Source organism: Canis lupus, chromosome 14, assembly GCF_048164855.1.
Source record: "Canis lupus baileyi chromosome 14, mCanLup2.hap1, whole genome shotgun sequence".
In the NCBI taxonomy this organism is placed as follows: domain Eukaryota; kingdom Metazoa; phylum Chordata; class Mammalia; order Carnivora; family Canidae; genus Canis; species Canis lupus.
In genome coordinates this window covers 11,471,372-11,489,953 of record NC_132851.1, presented here as the reverse complement: position 1 = coordinate 11,489,953, position 18,582 = coordinate 11,471,372, and the positions used below count along the sequence as shown (strand labels likewise).

General features: G+C 38.4%; 1 long non-coding RNA gene across 1 annotated transcript; it reads left to right on the top strand.

Moving 5' to 3' along the window:
- The first annotated feature begins 1,733 nt into the window (after positions 1-1,733).
- On the top strand, positions 1,734-18,252 carry LOC140603364 (uncharacterized). Its single transcript, XR_012006341.1, has 8 exons — positions 1,734-3,133; positions 3,715-4,187; positions 4,922-5,184; positions 7,500-7,684; positions 9,165-9,202; positions 10,051-10,170; positions 10,421-10,557; positions 18,046-18,252. It is a non-coding gene; the product is annotated as an uncharacterized lncRNA (long non-coding RNA).
- The last annotated feature ends 330 nt before the right edge of the window (positions 18,253-18,582 follow it).

The window sequence follows — 18,582 nt, the reverse complement described above, 5'->3', positions numbered from 1 at the left end:
CTCTAGGAAGGGATAGAGTGTGGTGTGTAGCATTTCCCCAATGTATTGGACCATGGAATTCCCTCTTCTCCCACCTCCCCTGCTCCATATGTGTGTGTATGTGTGTGTGTATTTCATACCCAAGTCCAGTAGAATTCATTTTGGAAAATGATACTTTATCTTCTCATGCATCCATATAATGCTCATATATATCCTGCTGCCACTTACTGACATTCCTACTGGTGTTCTGAAGGTCAAAACATAATATCATGCCAGATACAACGGTGTTCTTCACATCTCCTAAAACTTACAGAAGTCCTAGAGATTTTCCTTTGAACTGCTTACAGTGAGTTCATAATGAGCATCTAAAATGTTTTTAAAGGAAACTTTCTCAAAGCATCAGATTAACACTTTGAAATAGAGGGGACAAAAGCAAATAATAGGGAAAGAGGAAAGATGATACTTGAAATCCACTGCAAATGTGTACTGCAAAAACAGTCTTTCATCTTAATTTGAAAGAATTCTGTTTTGTGCATTAATAAAGCTTTCCCCCTCCATCTGATTCAAGCTCATTGTATAAATTACTTCCAGGTATTGCTTGTACACATGCAATGCTCACAACCAGAAAGAACGCCTATACATGTTGCATAAATAGGGATACACCGCCTGAAAACAAATATATCTTTTTGGAAATGAATGAAGGAGACAGCCATGGCCAATAACTAGAATATTCTACCCATGGCCAGGAGTTGCAAAGTACCTAAACACACAGTCAAGGACCCACGTGGCTTCTTCAAATCTGGGTCTATCTGGGAAAAAAGAAACACACTTTTGGTCAAAATTATTGTTTGCATAGTCATCCACACACCTGAATTTACATACTCATGCAAAACCCCAAATGCCCCTTAACATTTCTAGAGCGTGTGAACAGTTTCACAGCAAGAATCACTTAATGTTGGCAGGCGTGCTTGATTGGTCTGCTGTCCTGCCCTCTGTGTGAGTTGTGGAGCCCAATGGATCCATTGGCGCCAGGGCCTTGTAACTACACAGAGGGTGGTCTTGTTTTCGCGTGTGGTTTGAGGATAACTGCTCTGTTCTTAATGAGGAATAAAGATAGATTTGATAAATTCAGTAAAGACTGTAATTAAGCAATTTGAAGATCTTTAAAAGTAACCAACAACTGATTCTACTTTTTCAATTTGTTCGCTCAAACTAAATTTGACCAGGCAGGCTGACACAACTCTAGGTACATAGATTACTGAGAGGAGGCAGTCAAATCATCGCAGAGCACAGAGCTTTGACTCCACGCTCTTGAAGACAAGCTAGATGAGGAATTAGAGACTGTCCTTTCCTTTCTCTGTAACTTTTAATTTGTCTTCAAAACAGGTATGCTAATTTAGAAGCACCTTGTTCTGCTCCTTCTTTACATTATTGAGAATCTGTTATTTTTAAAAGATTTAAGAAATTAATTATAAAGAGTGCTCCATTTTAATTTTCTTTTAAAATAGCAGGTACTCGATTGTTCATATTTAACTTAATTGCTTAAGAATATTTTGTGAGGAAAAAAATATAAGTTTAATGTTCATACTTCTTTGTTTAGCAATATAGTATTCCTCTTCTGGTTGTTCCCAGGGACCTTATCTTTGCAGCTAAAATAACTTAAACCTGACCTGAAGCCTCAGGTCTGCCCCAGGCCCTTTGAGTAAAACTATTTTTAGTATCCCCACTTTGCAGGTGAGAACATCGAGAGCAAAGATGGGAAGAAACTCACTCAGGGTTGCCCAGCTCATGTGGAGCACAGCTAGGGTTTGAACTTGGGAGCTCTGTCCCTGGAGTCTGTGCTCTTAACCATATGCTCTGGGCCTCCGCAGACAGTGCCTACCATTTGAACAGACTCATTCTTTGAGTCCTCCTTTATTCAAGCAGGATAGAAAACAAGAAGCATACATGACAGTGCTCCCCCACCCCTAATAGCCACACTGTCTTTGAATCCTAGAATATGAGCTCCCCAAATGTTTGGAACAATAGCAGCCACTGGAACCCTGCTTTCCTCCCCCACGACACTTTGAAGTAATTGGCATTCACTAAGATGCATACATGCCACTGCATTTGTAAGATATTAGTCTCGTTAGAGTGTAGTCATATTTCATATAAAAAATCAACATGGCTAAGTGACAAGCAAATTTTGACTAACTTTTTTTTTTTTAAAGCTAAGGGGGAAGGCAGTACAAACAAAGTTTGTTTCTTTGGCATAACACTCTTAATGATGAAGACAGGGAAGTGTTTTGACAACAGTATAATCAGGTGAATGAACAACTACCTTTAAAGTAGTACCTGCAAGGAACTGTGGGAAGTTCAGGCTCACGCCCTATGATATTAAACAGACACGAATTCTGTGTCCAAAGTAAATTCTGCATTGCTTCCTCCACTTCTGCAGGTCCTCTGGAACCATATCAAGTTCTTCTCAGGGTCCCCTCCTTCCCTCAATTGGGAAAAGGCCTGCTGGTAAACTGATGAGCCCCCATCTGGCTGACCCTTACAGTCTCCACAAGCTGGTTTCAACCAGGATGGTTTCATGGAGGTCTCTGTGTGCAGCCTGGGCCCCATCCAGAATCCCATCTCCATCAGCCTCCAGCTCCTCTGGCCATCACTGCCCACTGATGTGTACCCAGTGTCCCGCTGAGCTCTCATAACACTCTGCACACCTTTTACAGAAATTCACATTTCGTGTCTTTGACCACAGAATCTGGGTTTCTGTATTATCTCCACTGCTTCAGCTTAAGAGTTTGAAGACTCTCTCTGTAAGACCCACATTGTAAGTGCAGAGCTTCAAAAGTCTTTGTTGACAGTGCTGAATGAAGTCACTTGCCACAAAATTAACTGTTTTAAAGCTCACCTCATATTCAGTACTATTCTCATTCTTAGGAAGGTAAGCAATATCTTATCCAGGTAAGTATGATTTGTGTAGGAAGTTTTTCTTCTTAGGAACTGTGGCAGATGTTGCTATTTCCTTCCCAATATTCATTACCCCTGAAGCAATGTACATAGCTATAATTCTCAGCTCTTGAATTCTCTTGAAGCTCTGAGACACAAGTGAAAGTTGCTCTTCAGGATTTCCAGGAAATCTTCAAGAAATCTGCAAGGGAGCTGGGAGGTAAGCTCTTTGAATTTTTATCTCTTCCTGGAAAGTAGGTGCAATGGTTAGAGATCTAGCAGCCTTCATGGACCATGAAGTAACTTTAAAGATGCTACAACTTATTGATAGAGAAAACTTGAGTTTCTTATGTTCACAGACAAACCAGCTCTAGACTTCCTCTTTTATATGAAAAAGAAATACTTTTTAATTTTCCTTAAAATGCCTTAAAATTATAAAATAGTTTTTAATGCCTTAAACATTTTAAGGCATTATTTTTATTTCTGTGTTTATTTCGATTTAGTGTTATTTGTAGACAAATGTATAGAGAAGTTAATTTAAGTGACAGTATCCTATTAAATTGTAAGTGGCATAGTAGAGGCAAGACATAGGAATTCAGTAATACCTTAAGACCTTTATAAAAGACAAAACCAGTTTCTAGTCTTTATTAAGGTGGGTTATTAATCACTGGAAAAATAGGAAATGCAACTCAAAACTGTCATGAGCAATTAATTGGAAGATATGAGAGGCAGCTTTGTAATGTGTCAACTTTGCTAAACTGAACTACATTTCTCAGAATTCCTTTTTCTGTATGTTTCCAGATGGGGTGAGCCACAAGGGATATTTTTGTAAGCTATATGGAGGACCACTTTGTAACTTACAGATGTCTAACTCATTCACATGAGGCAACTGTCAGGCCTCTGAGGGCTCCACCTTCCTCAGGATTCTTCTTCAGTGTCTCTGAATCCTGTGGCAGGTGTGTGTATTTAACTCTATGAAGAAAGGCCCTGATTTCTGCAGATTCCTACATCATCAAGGTCAGAGGCAAGAGGAAATGGCACAGGTTTCAGTCTTTCCTTGTGGATTCCAGATTATATTCATGGATTCCAACTTTTTCTTGCTCTCTCCTACTGTATCTCCATCTTCCCTTCCTGGGAATGGCTGCCTAATGAGTGGACCTGAAGCTTTAACACAAGATGTAAAGACAAATATCTTGCAGAGACCACCTAACCAGATGCCACAATTATAGAAGGTGCAATACCTAGAACTTGAGGAGCCTCAGTTGTTTAGTCAGGTAAGTGTCTGTACATTGATTTTAGCTCAGGTCGTGATCTCAGGGTTGTGAGATTGAGCCCTGTATCAGGGTCTGCAATGGACATAGAGTCTGCTTAAGATTCTCCTTCTCTGCTTCTCTCCCTGCCCCTCTTCACTAAATAAATAAATAAATAAACAAACAAACAAATAAATAAATAAATACAGAATGGGTCAATTTGTTATGAAAAGTCAAAAATAAAATATAAGCAGACAGAAGTAGAAAAGGAGTCTTGTGTGTCATTCTTGATCTCTTAATTAATTCAACAAATATTTATTGGGTGATACATAAATGCTAGACATTATGCTATGCTCTAAATTAAAATGATGGGTCCTTGCCAACCTGTTACCAGTTCTAGGTACTGGTGATATGGTGATGACCAAACAAATATCCCTGTCCTCATGGAGTTTACATTCCAGTTGGTTGTGGCAATGAATAGACATATAAAGTATATATGTATGTATCAGATCATAGTAAGTGAAATAGAAAAGAGCCACATAGAGACAATAACCTCTTCACTGCATGGTACTGGGAAGGATTTAGAGACAATGTATACAAAGTGCCTGACCCACAACAGACCTTCTATAAATTGTAGTTTTATTGTTTTTATCAGGATTGTGTCAGAGGGATTAAAAAAGAGAGATAGAGAATATGTGATAAAAACCCATGGAAGTGGAATCATTAGAACTCAGTAAATGATTACTCTTTTACTTAAGGGAAGATGCAGTAATGGGATGTGAATTCTAGCCTCCAGCCTATGAAGACCTTCAAGAAAATAAAGAAATAGTTCTCCGTATAGTTAAGATAGTAAAAGAAAAACTTCATTAAGTAGGAGAATCAAAGAAGATAAAGCAGTCTGGAATGTGGCAGAGAAATGTGGAAATGAACATGAGGAGGAATGTGAGCCATTCAGAAGATGAAGCCCTGCATCCACTGCTGAACTTGAATCTCAGAAGAGCCCCACAGGAAATTTAAACAGGTAAAAATTCACCGATTGAGTCACTTTTGTTTGGAGGGACCCAACTCCAAGCCTGTATAAAATTCCATGATCTTCTGATTCCAGGATGCTGCTTCTATGGGTACCTGGACTGGCCTATGAAGGAGATCAGGAAGGTAGCCTGGCTTGTGGTGGGACTTAACTGAATCATGGGCCACTGTGGCTAATGGTATACCCGTGTGGCTCTAGAGATGGGCTCCAAGCTTCCCTGTAGCCGCTGCTCACTCTTTAGATGCCATACCTATTTGCCCTTAATGACTAAATGCACAAGGTAGAAGCAAGGGGAAAGATCTCATTACCTTCTTTAACCACTTTTGTTTCTCCAATGAAGAAAACTGAGTAGTAGGTACCATGTTGTTGAGGGAGTCAAAGGAAGAGTTTGGCAATTAATAAAACCAAGTAAGATATGATGGGCATGATTGTTTCAGTAGGAGTAGTGTAAATAATAATTACACTTTTAATAATTGTACCCAGATGCACATCACTAATCATCTCCCTGTGTGGTGAAAGGTGGCACACTCTGCAGAATTAGGGAGAGACTAAGAACAAAGTGGGAAAGCCAGGAGAGCAGGATAGAATTTGGGGACAGGGAGGGGGGCTGTGACAAATGCCTGATGACAGCATGGCTGGCTGAGTGAGACATCCTCAATTATACCCACATTTATACTGAACTATGTGGAGAACAAATTTTCAGTTTTCTAATGGAAAACATATTGATGTTCTGGCAACATTTCTTTGAAGACAACCTATGAAAAGGTTAGGATGAAAACAATCCTTTGGTTTAGAGCACCAAGGAAGCACATTATTAACACAAATATTCAAAATAGAAGGCAGTGAGACAGAGGCAAAAGCTATTTTTGTTGACCCTGGTATGTGCCTGAAATGTTAAATGTCCTGATGTCCTATTTGGGAAGAGAAGTTACTGAAGACTAAATATACCTGAAACCTGGAAGTGAATTGAGATTAATTCTAACAGTAGATTCTATGAAGCTTGTAAAGAAATGAATACATAGAGAGGTTAGGCCCCTTTCCTAAACTAAAGGCAGAGAATAAACACAGCGTTCTTTAGGATAGCCTTGCTTGACCTAGACCCAGGATCACTTCCCCAAAGCATCTGTATTGCTCCTTGAAGGCCATAGTCAAATTTAGTCAGTATCTTGCCCTCTCACTGAAGGCAGTGATTGGTTCAAAGTAATAGCATGATACAATACTTTTTAAAATACTTGGATTGTGCCAGGTCTTGTTCTAGGTTTTTCTCCTGTATCCCTCCATGTAGTCTTCATAACAATACAATGGGGTGGGATGCCTGGGTGGTTTAATCCATTAAGCGTCCAACTCTTGGTTTTGGCTCAGGTCATGATCTCAGGGTGGTGAGATGGAGCCCCATGTCAGGCTCTACCCTCATGTGCTTAAATCTAGAAAGTCCCCAGAAAACTGGGACTAGTGGATCGCCATCTGTAAATCTAATTGTTTATATGATTTAGAAGAAAGCAAAACAACTGTTGTTGGTTTCAAAGGCCATGTGTTTATATAGGGGGAAAATCATGAAAAGATTGACATGCCATTAGGTGAGTTGTCACCAAGAGTGAATTAAAAAATAAATGAAAATATTTATTACATTAAAAGTTGAAGGACATAAACATAGCAAAATGTGAATGCTCCTCCTTCAACTCATTAATATCATGTAATCATAAAGTGTAGGAGCACGGAAAAGTTTTGAGTGGAGGGTAGTTAGTGACCAGTGATGTTTGAAATATTGTTTATAGACAGATGGGATATTTTTCTCTGAGTATTTTATGAGAATATGATGAAGATTAGAACAAAATCCCTGTTTTTCACAACTAAATTGAAGTGTCAATGGAATTTTGATAATTATAGTTGACTCTTGAAAAACATGGGAGCTAGGGGTACCAACCCCTGTGCACTTAGACTTGAAAATCCATGTATAACTTTGACTCCCCCAAACTTAACTATTAATAGTGTATTATTGACCAAAAACCTTGCTAATAACATAAACAGGCAGTTAATACATATTTTGTAATGTTGTATGTATTATACACAGTATTCTTACCATAAAGTAAGCTGGAGAAAATGAAAAGTTAGTAAGAAAGCCAAAAGGAAAATCCATTTATGGAACTGTTCTGTAAAAAAATCTGTGTGTAAGTAGAGCCATGCAGTTCAAATCCATGTTGTTTAAGGATCAACTGTATACGGCTATGGAGGTGGAGAATTCAACTTACTACTTCTTCAAAATATTAGCAACAGCTAACATTTACTGAAAACCTACTCTGTTCCAGGTACTATTTGTTGTTCCACACTTAGCCTTCACCACAACTCTGTGCGGGAGATGCTGCCATTACCATATTATATATATGGAGAAATGAAGCATGTTTCACATGCCCAAGTCTATGGTAAAGCTGTGATACAAATCCAAGCCACACGGCTCCAGAGTCCATGTTTCTAACTTCTCTGCTACATCTAGGTATGACAGGAAGTGTTATTTATAGGCCCTCACTTTGAAATAGTTTCCAAATGTCTGAGATGTAAAGTATCTGGCAAGAGCCATAAGGAAGAAGAGCTAGTGGAGGATTAGGGGTGTAGCTGGGAAGAATTACCCACAGACATGCAATGAGCAGGAGGTTTAGAGACACCTTTCTCCGATTCTCCTCGGGTCCTCATCACGCAGTCTTACCTTCAGTGACAGCCTCCTTAGCTCTTGTGTTGTTTAAATACCTAAACAAGACTAGAAGAAAAGGAAATCCATGAAGCTCATCACTGGCCCTGCCCCTGCCTTAGTTTCCCTGAGGAAGCCTGTGGTTCATTCTGTACCTTATTTCTTTTTTAAATGGAATTTTATTGAGGCAGATTTTCCAGAATTGGAATCTGGAAGGAGATTATGGTTAATTTGTGATAACAATAACAACATTCTTGGAGAAATTTTCTTGTTTAAATGTTTCACATTCAAGAAGAGATGAGAGAAGGTTCTCTACCTCTGTGATTATATTAACAGCCACAGATGTCAATTTTTTGTCTATAGAGTAATATTTAAATGTGAACCACAGTAAATAGAATACATTCATTTTGAGTTTCTTCTGTTTAGAGTACTTTAGGTGGGCTTTTCTATAGGGATAGGTGATTTTAGACTTTTCCCCATGACAATGAATCATCCCTTTTATTCTGAAGGAAAGACAAGTACTGATGTATGAGCACCAGGACTAAAGTTGCTATATATCCCAAACCACTAACTGCATATTTCCAAAAGGCTTATGTAGAATTGGCACTTTGTGGGTAGAGAAGAAAACACAGAGGCTTTAGGGTTAGAATTCGATTCAAATCCTGGTTGCTCCTCTTCTAAGCTGTGTCATTGGTCAAGTTTGTCTTCCTCACTTTCCCTACAAGGAAAATAGAAATGATAGAGCCCACCTCTTGAACTCATAGAAATGTGAGAATTAAACTAAATCATGGAAACATGATAGTAGATAGTAGACAAATAGTAGACATATATTTATTACATAGACCTCCTATGGAGTCTCCTAAAAGCCTTAGGCTTCCTTATGGGCAAAAATTCATTATTTGTAGTAGGGACAAGTTTGTCAAAGTCTCCCCTGCCTCTGGACTTAAATCTATCTTCTTACACAGACATCAATTTGCATGTGCTCTTCCATCCTTAGATGCTGATTTGCTGAAAGAAATGTTGTGCTTATAGATTTCATTCAAATAGGCTTTGATTCTAAAGCAACTTGTGTGATTGGAAGAACCCTTGAATTTTAATTGCTTCTTACAAGCTGATCAGTAAATATTCCCACATGTGTGCCACATGAACTCAGAGCTTGCAGAATTAATGTCCTAGTAATTAAGAATTAAGACATTTAAAAATTCTTAGAGTTAAAATATGAGCTCATAGGTTAAAATGAATAGATGCTGGCAATTGACAATTTATTTTCTTCTACCTTCTCCACAAGTGTATCTGAACAAGACAACAGGTACCTAAGAACAATAGGTAAGGATTAACCATTTCTTTCCTAACGTACTTTAAAATTAATATTATTATCATTAAGTACTCAGATGGATACACATGACCTCACATGCACTTGTTTTCCCATTTATGTGAGTTGCCTGGAAAAACTCCCAAAGTACAATTGTTACTAATACATTATATATAATTCAGATTTTCTTCTTTTAAGGGAGGTGGGGAATTTTGAAGGCAATTACAAGAAACTGAATAATGGTTGCCCTTTAGAACCTATCTCTTCAGTCTTCCTGTTTCTTCACTTTTATCCTTGTCCTTTTACATCTTCATTAGAGGCATTTATTATAATTGGACATTTCTAATTGAAATAAAGTTCTCAGATGCTATTGCTGCAAGCACAAGAGAGAAAATGTTAATTTTCAGATTGATTAACAGTATCTTTAAATTATAGCATGATTTTCCAAACTTCCCAACCATGAAAATTCAGATAAAGTCACTAAAATTGGAGATAATTGTAAATACATTGTATTTCAAATCTCACATGTGCTTATACCCACAATGATAGATTCATTTATTGATACCCCCATAAGTGCAAATTGACATAGAGAAGGTGGTTTAATGTTTTATTAACTAGATATTATGATACGCTAGTGAATGTTTACCCAGCCCATAGAAAGGGAAACAGTTTAGTCAGCAAGGCATGATGCCAAATGATTGAACTGAGCAGTGATTGGACTCAATTACATTTCTAACTTTCAGATCTTATAAACCTCTTTCTATTCAATTCTCTTGCTAGTCTGGGCTATTTTATGTTACAGGAACTTCTGTTGCATAGTCTTCCTTCCTTGCTTTTTTTTTTTTTTTTTTTTTTTTTGCAGGGTTCTGCAAATGCTGTTCACTCTGCTTGGAAGATTCTTTCCTACCCACTGAAACGTCCACATTCCCTGACTAGTACTTTCATGCGTCTAAGATTCAATCATCCATTCATACATTTGATGGTGAAGTACAATCCAGCACTAGCTCATGTGCAGGGTGTGGGTGGGAGAGGGATTTCATCATGAACAAGACACTCATGAACAAGTACAGTGCTTGAGATATTTGTAGCTCTGGGAGAAGGAGGTTTCTCCATCCCCTTCCCTTCCTGTTTCTTCTCAGCTTTGTCATTGATGGGAAGAGTCTGTTAGTCTAATAACTTTGACATTAAAAAGAAAGACAATCAAGTCAGACACGGGTTTGTTTGCTTTATAGATTAACTACCTAAGAGATCTATAATGAACCCACATCTCTAAGAGTCCACCATAATCTTCCCATAAAGGAGCCAGGAACAAGGCCATCACTACTTTGACCTTCGGTGCAGCACTACCTGTGTGGAGCCGAAACCCTAGGTTAGTGGCACAAGAGTAAAAAGCCCATATGGTAAGAAAATAGAGGCAAATCCCAATATTCACTCCTCCTCTAAATTAGAAGTCTCTCGTAAGAGTCACCAGTTCATTCTGCTCTCACTATGATGTATTACAATTACCTGTCCCTTTGCTCATTTTCCCCACTAAACTCTAAGATCCCTCCTAATCTTTGTGTCCTCAGAGTCTATCCCAGTGCTTAGCACGTAGCAGACACTCAGTAAATATCTGGTGAATTAATGAATGAACCAGAGCAACCACCAAGTGTAGTCGTGAAAGTGGCCTGCTGCACACCTGCAGAAGAGCCACTCGCCCAGACCATAGTGCGAAGTACTGATTAGAGTTCTCTATTGAACAGCCATATGCTGTGACTCTGGAAATAAACTCATAATACTACTGTTTGATATATAGTAATATGACAGTGTGTCTAACTTTAGGTGCTAAAAGTATTCCACTTCCATTTTTAGTGCTTGGTCGTACATTTCAGGCTGAGGGAAAATAGATGGGAAAACTTGTCTGTCCATGACACCCCACAATATACAATGTAGTCTACTCACTGCTGGCATATTGAAAATAACATGGAATTTAGACTCAGCAGACATGGGTTTAAGATCCTGTCACTTAATGGGTAGATAACCTCAAGAACATTTATTCTCCACGGCATGTCTCAGTGTCTTCATTTGTGATACCAGGGTAAAAATATCTCGCTCTCTTATTTGCTGTCTAAAGGTCTTTCCACTTTTGTTTTCTCTACAATTAGGTTTTGGTTTTACTGATATTCTGCATTGATTTTTCTATTTCATTGATTTCCACTCTTACCTTTTTTCCCCTTTTGAAGATTTATTTGAGTAAGTGAGAGAGAGTATACATGTGTGCATAAGTGGGGGAAAAGGGAGATGGAGAAGGAGACTCCCTGCTGGGCTCAATCCCAGGAGATCCCTGAGATCATGACTCGAGCTGAACTCAGACACTTAACTGACTGAGCCACCCAAGTGCCCCTACTCTTATATTTATGTGTGATTTAGGTTTAATTTGCCCTTCATTTTTTAAATTTTTTTAAATGTAGAGATAGATCATTGACTTTAGACCGTTCCTCATTTCAATAATAAAAAAAGAGGGTATCTTTGACCTCCAACAAAAACATTTTTGAAGTGTATTTGTCAACATATACATAAAGCTATTAGTAGATAATTGATTGAATATTTAAAAACATTTTTTTCAAACAAATTTTCTGGAATTTTATTTTGGCTAGATTAAAAACAACTGATCAAAAGTTGTCCACAAATAGCTTGTTATTTTAAAATGGATGTCTAGGCACTAAAGAAAGGATGGCAGATTAGAAAAAACATTGAGCTTCAGAGCAGAAAATCTGAATTTTAATCCAAATTTTCTGAGTGATCTTGAGCAAGTTATCTTTCAGAGGTGTGCACATTATGGCCCAAGGACCTGTATTTTGTGGCTCTGCTATCTCCTTCGTGGATACGATTCTACTGGAACACAGCCACAGCCATTCCTTTCAGTCCAGTCTATGCCTTTCACATTCTGGCAGCAGAGCCGAATGGTTGTTGCAAAGTCTTTAATGGTCCACAGTGTCTAAAATAATTACTCTCTGTCCCTTATAGAAAAAGTTTACTGACCATAGCACTATTGTCCCAACTTCTTTATCTGTAAAATAGGAATGATAGCCTTCACTTCATAGGGCTGTTGTCAGGACACTTACTTTGGTATATTTGTGTGAAAACTTTTGGTACAGTGCTTAGCATATGGCCATGGTGCCAGTAGGCTTGTTCAATTGGAATCTAAAATCTCTACCCACCACCCAGTGATTGATTTAAAACTTTTCTTTTAACCTTAGGTTTATAAGGTGAAACAATCATGTGTTAGAAAGTAAAATCTCACATTTTCCTTTTTTTTTTTTTTTTTTAAATTTTTATTTATTTATGATAGTCACACAGAGAGAGAGAGAGGCAGAGACATAGGCAGAGGGAGAAGCAGGCTCCATGCACTGAGAGCCCGATGTGGGATTTGATCCCGGGTCTCCAGGATCGCGCCCTGGGCCAAAGGCAGGCGCTAAACCGCTGCGCCACCCAGGGATCCCTCACATTTTCCTTTTTAAAAACACCATTATTTGCTTGTCAACATGACTCCATCAAACAATATAATCTTTATCCATCTTTGTCATAAATAATTAAAATATCCAGAGATTTAAAATGCCACGGCTGATGCAATGTGGAACTCCATAGACTTTATGCAAATAGAAATGGGATAGGATATGTCTGAGTTTTTAAATGGTAAAGATCATAATTTTGTTTATACAGCAGCAAACAAAAAAGCCTATAATAGAAATCAGGATTATTGGTGGTTCTTTCTTGAATGATATTGTTAAAGGTACAGCATTATTTTTTGCTTCTGTGCTTGATTAGAAATATATTGCATAGAGAATAAAGTGATAATTTGGAAAGAAATAGGAGAATTCTGCATAAGGGACTGTTGTGGCAACTGCATGCTGTGTATACTATAATTCTTAGCTAGTCACACTGATTATAGCAAGTAGGTAAATAAGGAGAAGCAAGTCACCAGCAGCTATTTCCTCCTTGCAGAACTGCTTTTATTAAATTGTTCTCTACTGTGATCATCAGCCTATATTAAGGTAAAATATAAGAACATTAGTAAGCACATCCTGTCTGATCTTGGGACAGTAATCATCACGTTCATCATGATAAATTGCTGTTTCTGTATTATAAACCCTGTGCGTTGAGGAACTGATCAGGTTTCCCTCTGCCAGTGAACTTGGTAGAGTGCTCAGGGCCAAATTTGTGACTCAGTTGTAGTAAACCATACGGGTCTTTATGATGTACATTTTACACTCATTCTTAGTTGTGTTTTATATCCTTTGTTTCTTTCTTTTGCTCTGCTTTTATTTATGCTTTTGAAGTAGTTTATGTAGTTCTGCAAACCACATTGAATCTTTTCTGGAATAAGATTAGGTATAAATAGGCAATAGGGAAGTGGATAGGCAATTTCCAGTAAAGTGCTAATACGTCTTTTGGTTCTCTCCTTGAAATACCTCATAAGGAACACAACAAAATAATTCCCAGCTTACCACTTGATAAATCTTATAGTTTAAAGAGAAACATTGAGATGATATGGGAACCACACGCTGGGGACCAGGCTCTCTGAGGGGAGGTGGCGCCTTGGTTCTTGCGGGGCTGGAAGGCTGTGCAGCTGCCAGGTCTGCTGCCCCAGAGCCCAGGGGGTGGTGGGAAAAGTGAAGAAAGAATTTGCTGCTGTTATCTTCTTCCTCACAAGGCGAGTTAAAAAACATGGTAAGTGGAGAAAAGAGGCCATTGTGAGATTTTCTGAGAAATTGACTCTGCTACTTCCAGAGTAATACAAAAATCAGTGATATCCAGAAAAGCCATCAAAAAGACAGGCCTACAGATGTATTCGTGTCAGTGAGTTTCACAGTTGATCCAGAGGTCCTGAGCCTGTGAGAACAGGGGCATCTTGTATGTCGTCGACCTAGGTTGCCAAAGGACTCACTCTGGGTGGGGAGCCATGGGAGATGTGCTATCGGGATGGAGAGAAAAACAAGGCGTTCATTGGTGCTTTTGAATTTTTTTATTTTATTTTTATTTTTTAAAAATATTTTTTATTTATTCATTCATGACAGAGAGAGAGAGACAGGTAGAGGAAGGCAGAGACACAGGCAGAAGGAGAAGCAGGCTCCATGCAGGGAGCCCGATGTGGGACTCAATACTGGGACTCCAGGATCACACCCTGAGCCAAAGGCAGATGCTCAACCGTTGAGCCACCCAGACATCCTGGTGCTTTTTTTTTTTTTTTTAATTTAAATTCAATTAGCCAACATAACAGTACATCATTAGTTTAAGACATAGTGTTCAATAATTTATCAGTTGCATATAACACCCAGTGTTCATCACGTCACCCAGTTACCCTATCCCCTGCACCCATCTCCCCTCCAGCAACTCTGTTTGTTTCCCAGAGCTAAGAGTCTCTTCCTCTCTGATTTCTTTCCATTCCATCTTCCCTTCCTTCCCCTATGATCCTCTGTGCTGTTTCTCGTTATCGACCTATAAGTGAAACATACGATAAGTCTTTCTCCGACTGACTTATTTCACTCATCATATCACGCTCCAGTTCTATCCAGCTTTGATAGCATTACCTCTGATTTTCATTCAGGACCCTCTCTTTCAGATGAAGAAATAAGTAAGGAAGTAGGAGTGAAACCCACTTCAGTGACTGCAACCCCACGCCTTTGTACCAGATTTCAGAACTGATATTCTTGCCTCCTCCAATAAGGCACACTTTGTCCAGAAAGAAGCCAGGAATGTGCTGAGGGAATGGCCATCAGAATCGCTATTCTCTTCCTATTCAATCTGGTTGTCCAAATCGGGGAATTAAGAACAAACCATATCACCCAAATCCAGTAACATGGGTACCTCCTCCTGGAAAGCATTGTGACAGGAATCACTGGATTAATCTTCACGTGTTAGCACTCTACTACCTCCTTTTGATTTGGTTGGTGTTAATGTTGAGAGAAGGTAGGATAAGCCTGATCACATATTAAAAGTTAAATGTTCATACTCATAGTAGTAAAGTTAGATGGGCCAAACCATTAAACTTATTTTTATAGATAAGTTGTTGACAATAATCTTTCTTAAAATATATATGTACTTTAAATATATTGATAGAGTTTGAGAAACTTTATTAAAGTTAGTCAAGTACCTGAGTTTTTAATATTGGATTTGAGTATTTATATATCGTGCATCAACTCTGTTGGATATGAGAACAGTACAGCAGCAGGTGATCTGTTCTAGCATCTTTGAGCATTTACTTTATGGGAGGTATGTAAGTTATACACAAGGAAATCTCTTTTATGTCATTGTTTAGAAGAATTGCATGAACCATGCTGCAAATAAAAATAAATAAAAAGAACTATTTAGTTATATTAGTCATTTGGCTCCCTATACCATACAAAAATATTGAAATAATTTTGGCTGCAACCAACCCACTGTCTTTTCTAAGGGTAAGCCTGTGATTTAAATGCCCAATTTTCATTTAAGTATCAAAAAGAAGGAATGCTTATAGTCTATATTCAAATTATCCAGTCACACTAATTTGATTTGCTTGATAAAGATTATTGGAATTGTTTGCATTTTAAACAGTTATGCAAGTGGAACTATAAAAAAATCTATATTTTTAATAAGTGGCAAATCTTATATCACTAATTAAACTAAGTAGATATTTGTTAAGGTATGTGTGAAATAGTGTTTGCAGAACTGTGGATACAGCACTGAACAAGACAAAACTCTTCCCTTGAAGAACAGCTTTCTTCTAAGAGTTGAGAAACAAATGGAACAAATTTATGGTAACATTATCTTATTGATTCTGGTCTGTGAGGCTTAATGCTGAACGTGTATGATACTTTTTAAGAGATCTGTAACTTACCTAGAAATCATAAAATCCTAGTCAGAATTTGAAGATATAGAAGCAGGTAGATTAAAAAAAAAAAAAAAAAAAAAAGACGAATTTGACCCACTGTGGGCTTGGATCCCTGAGAAGCCATTGGCCTGGAGGTGGCGCTATGAAGTTTTTCTTTAAGTGAGGGGGCTCCCACTACTCTGGAGGGTGACAAGAGAGACAGAGAATGGAAAATTAACACTGGTCAAACAAGTACATCCTGGAGGGCCAAGATTGAGGGAATACCTATTAGCAAAATGAAAACAGAGCCTGGGACTAAAGTCTAGTCAGGAGTTAGAGATTGCCAGAGGTTCCCCTAGAACCATGGCATCAGAAATCACCTCATTGTTAAAAAAAAAAAAAAAAGAAAAGAAAAGAAAAAAAAATAACCTTGTACTTATTTACATTGCATCTACTGTTTCATGCCTTTTCTCCTTTATTCAACTTGCTCACCTCTCAGCAAGTCTTCTTTTCCTTATCCTTCTAGTCTCAGGGAGGCTTCATCTTCTCCAGAAACCCAGGTTGAATGAAATGATCTTTATTGGTTCTCATACTACCCTGGACCTACTTCCATTATTTCTTGCACCATATTACATATGAAGTTCTCCTTCGAAGTGTCTGCCACACTCATTAGACTAAGAGGTTCTTTGATGGTGTGGACTGAACCTTCCTTCATTCTCCTCAGTGCCAAATACTTTAGGTGCTAAGCAAGGATTTATTGAGTTAAACTGAACTGCATCAGGCAGTGTTAAAGAACCAGGGAGCATGAAGGCACTATACGTATCATCGATCACATTCTCAAACACCCACAAGGCCTGGCAGGTAGTATAAATAAACAAGTGCATATTCTGTCTATGGAGGACAACTGCTCTAATCCAGATGGTTCTTACCCAGTGGAGCTGCAGCCCCATATTGCCAGGTCTGAAGTTCTGGAGAAGTCAGAAGGGTCCATTTTCTAAGTCAATATTTTTATCTTAGATCTTAGTGGCAATAAATTCAGTATTAGAGATTTTCTTTGGGCCAAAATACCCTGGCTATTTCCAGCATGGGTATGCCAGTTGTGTTGCTGCCGTGATTTTTTTGCTAGAAACTACAAAAAAACGACTTTACATATCTGAGACAAAACAACAACGACAATCGCAAACAAAAGAAAAGAAAAAAGAAAGAAATATAGTGGAGGATTTTGGGGTAGGGATAGTCAAAGAACTGGGGGAATAGTTAAATAACCAGGTTTGAGGCAGGACAGAGCCTGGGTAGTGACAGTGAATCCTGGAGACAAAAAGTAGTGGACAGAAGAGTAGCTGGACCCCAGCAGTCTTCTGTCTGTGTCAGGCAACCAGGACTTTTGATTACGATGTGGCTGCCAGATGTAGCAAAAAAATATACTGGACACGTAATTAAATCTGAATTTCAGATAAACAACCAATAATTTTTTACTATAAGTATGTCCCGCACAAACCTTCATTTTAGCAATTCTAATTACTAGGAGTCAGAGTCTGAGTTCCCTCCTTCATTTGGGTCACACATCTATTCTTTGTCCCCTGAATGAACCATCTAGGAACACTGCACATAATGGTAGAGAGACTTCTAAAAGAAACTTGGCGTCTTCAACCATAGGAAAAGGCAAGAAATGTTACGATGTCAAAATGGACCACTCTCTCTCTTTCTCAAACATCAACATATATATACTCATTATTGTCTTTTTACATACACTCCTAAGAGGGTTATACTAAAAATATTTTTTAAATATTGATAAGTCTGGTAAAGGTTCTCTTCTTCTATGCTGCATGTTATCTGTTCAGTGGCTGGATTATAGGCAGGAGGTCTGTGGTTCCAGTGGAGGATCCAAGAAAGTGCTAGAGAGGCACGAGGAGCTCTTGTTAGCAGCTGTTTACTGTGCAATATACAAGTATTACATGGCACAAGGACAAACCTTAAGAAAGTGATTGTCTTTGTTTAGAAAAATACCTTGATGGGATGTTTTGACAGAGTTGGAGTGCTGCTATGAAATAACGGAGGAAGAGAAGGCGAAAACAGTCTGTGAGAAGTTAACATGAAGCTGAATCCATGCCAAGGAAGAAATTGGAGAGGAGATGAAGAAGCAGCAATGTGAGGATGCACACAGCCACTGGCTGGGCTCTGTGGAGAAGGGTGGTCATGGAGGAACACCTGACGGCATGGGCGCTAAAGGACTTCTAAATGGTAATGTTTAATATTAAAATTTAAATTGGTGGTTGTGCTAGGGTAGCATACAAATGCCTTATGAGAGTAGTTTTGGAAGAAATAATATAAAAGGAGGTATGTTCTGCATGTGGGTTAGTGCAGACAGGAGAGAAGACAACAGTCATGGGAAGTGGGATGTGAGTGAGCTTGAGAACTCATGGATGCAGAACTATAGAATGTAGGCACCATAGGAGATGTGAGCTGTTAAGAATTCCTTTGAACTTCATGTGTATGGTGGTGGTGGTGGGGGAGTCTAGCATTTTACAAAAATTTAATTAAATATCAGAGTACAGGGTGAGTCCA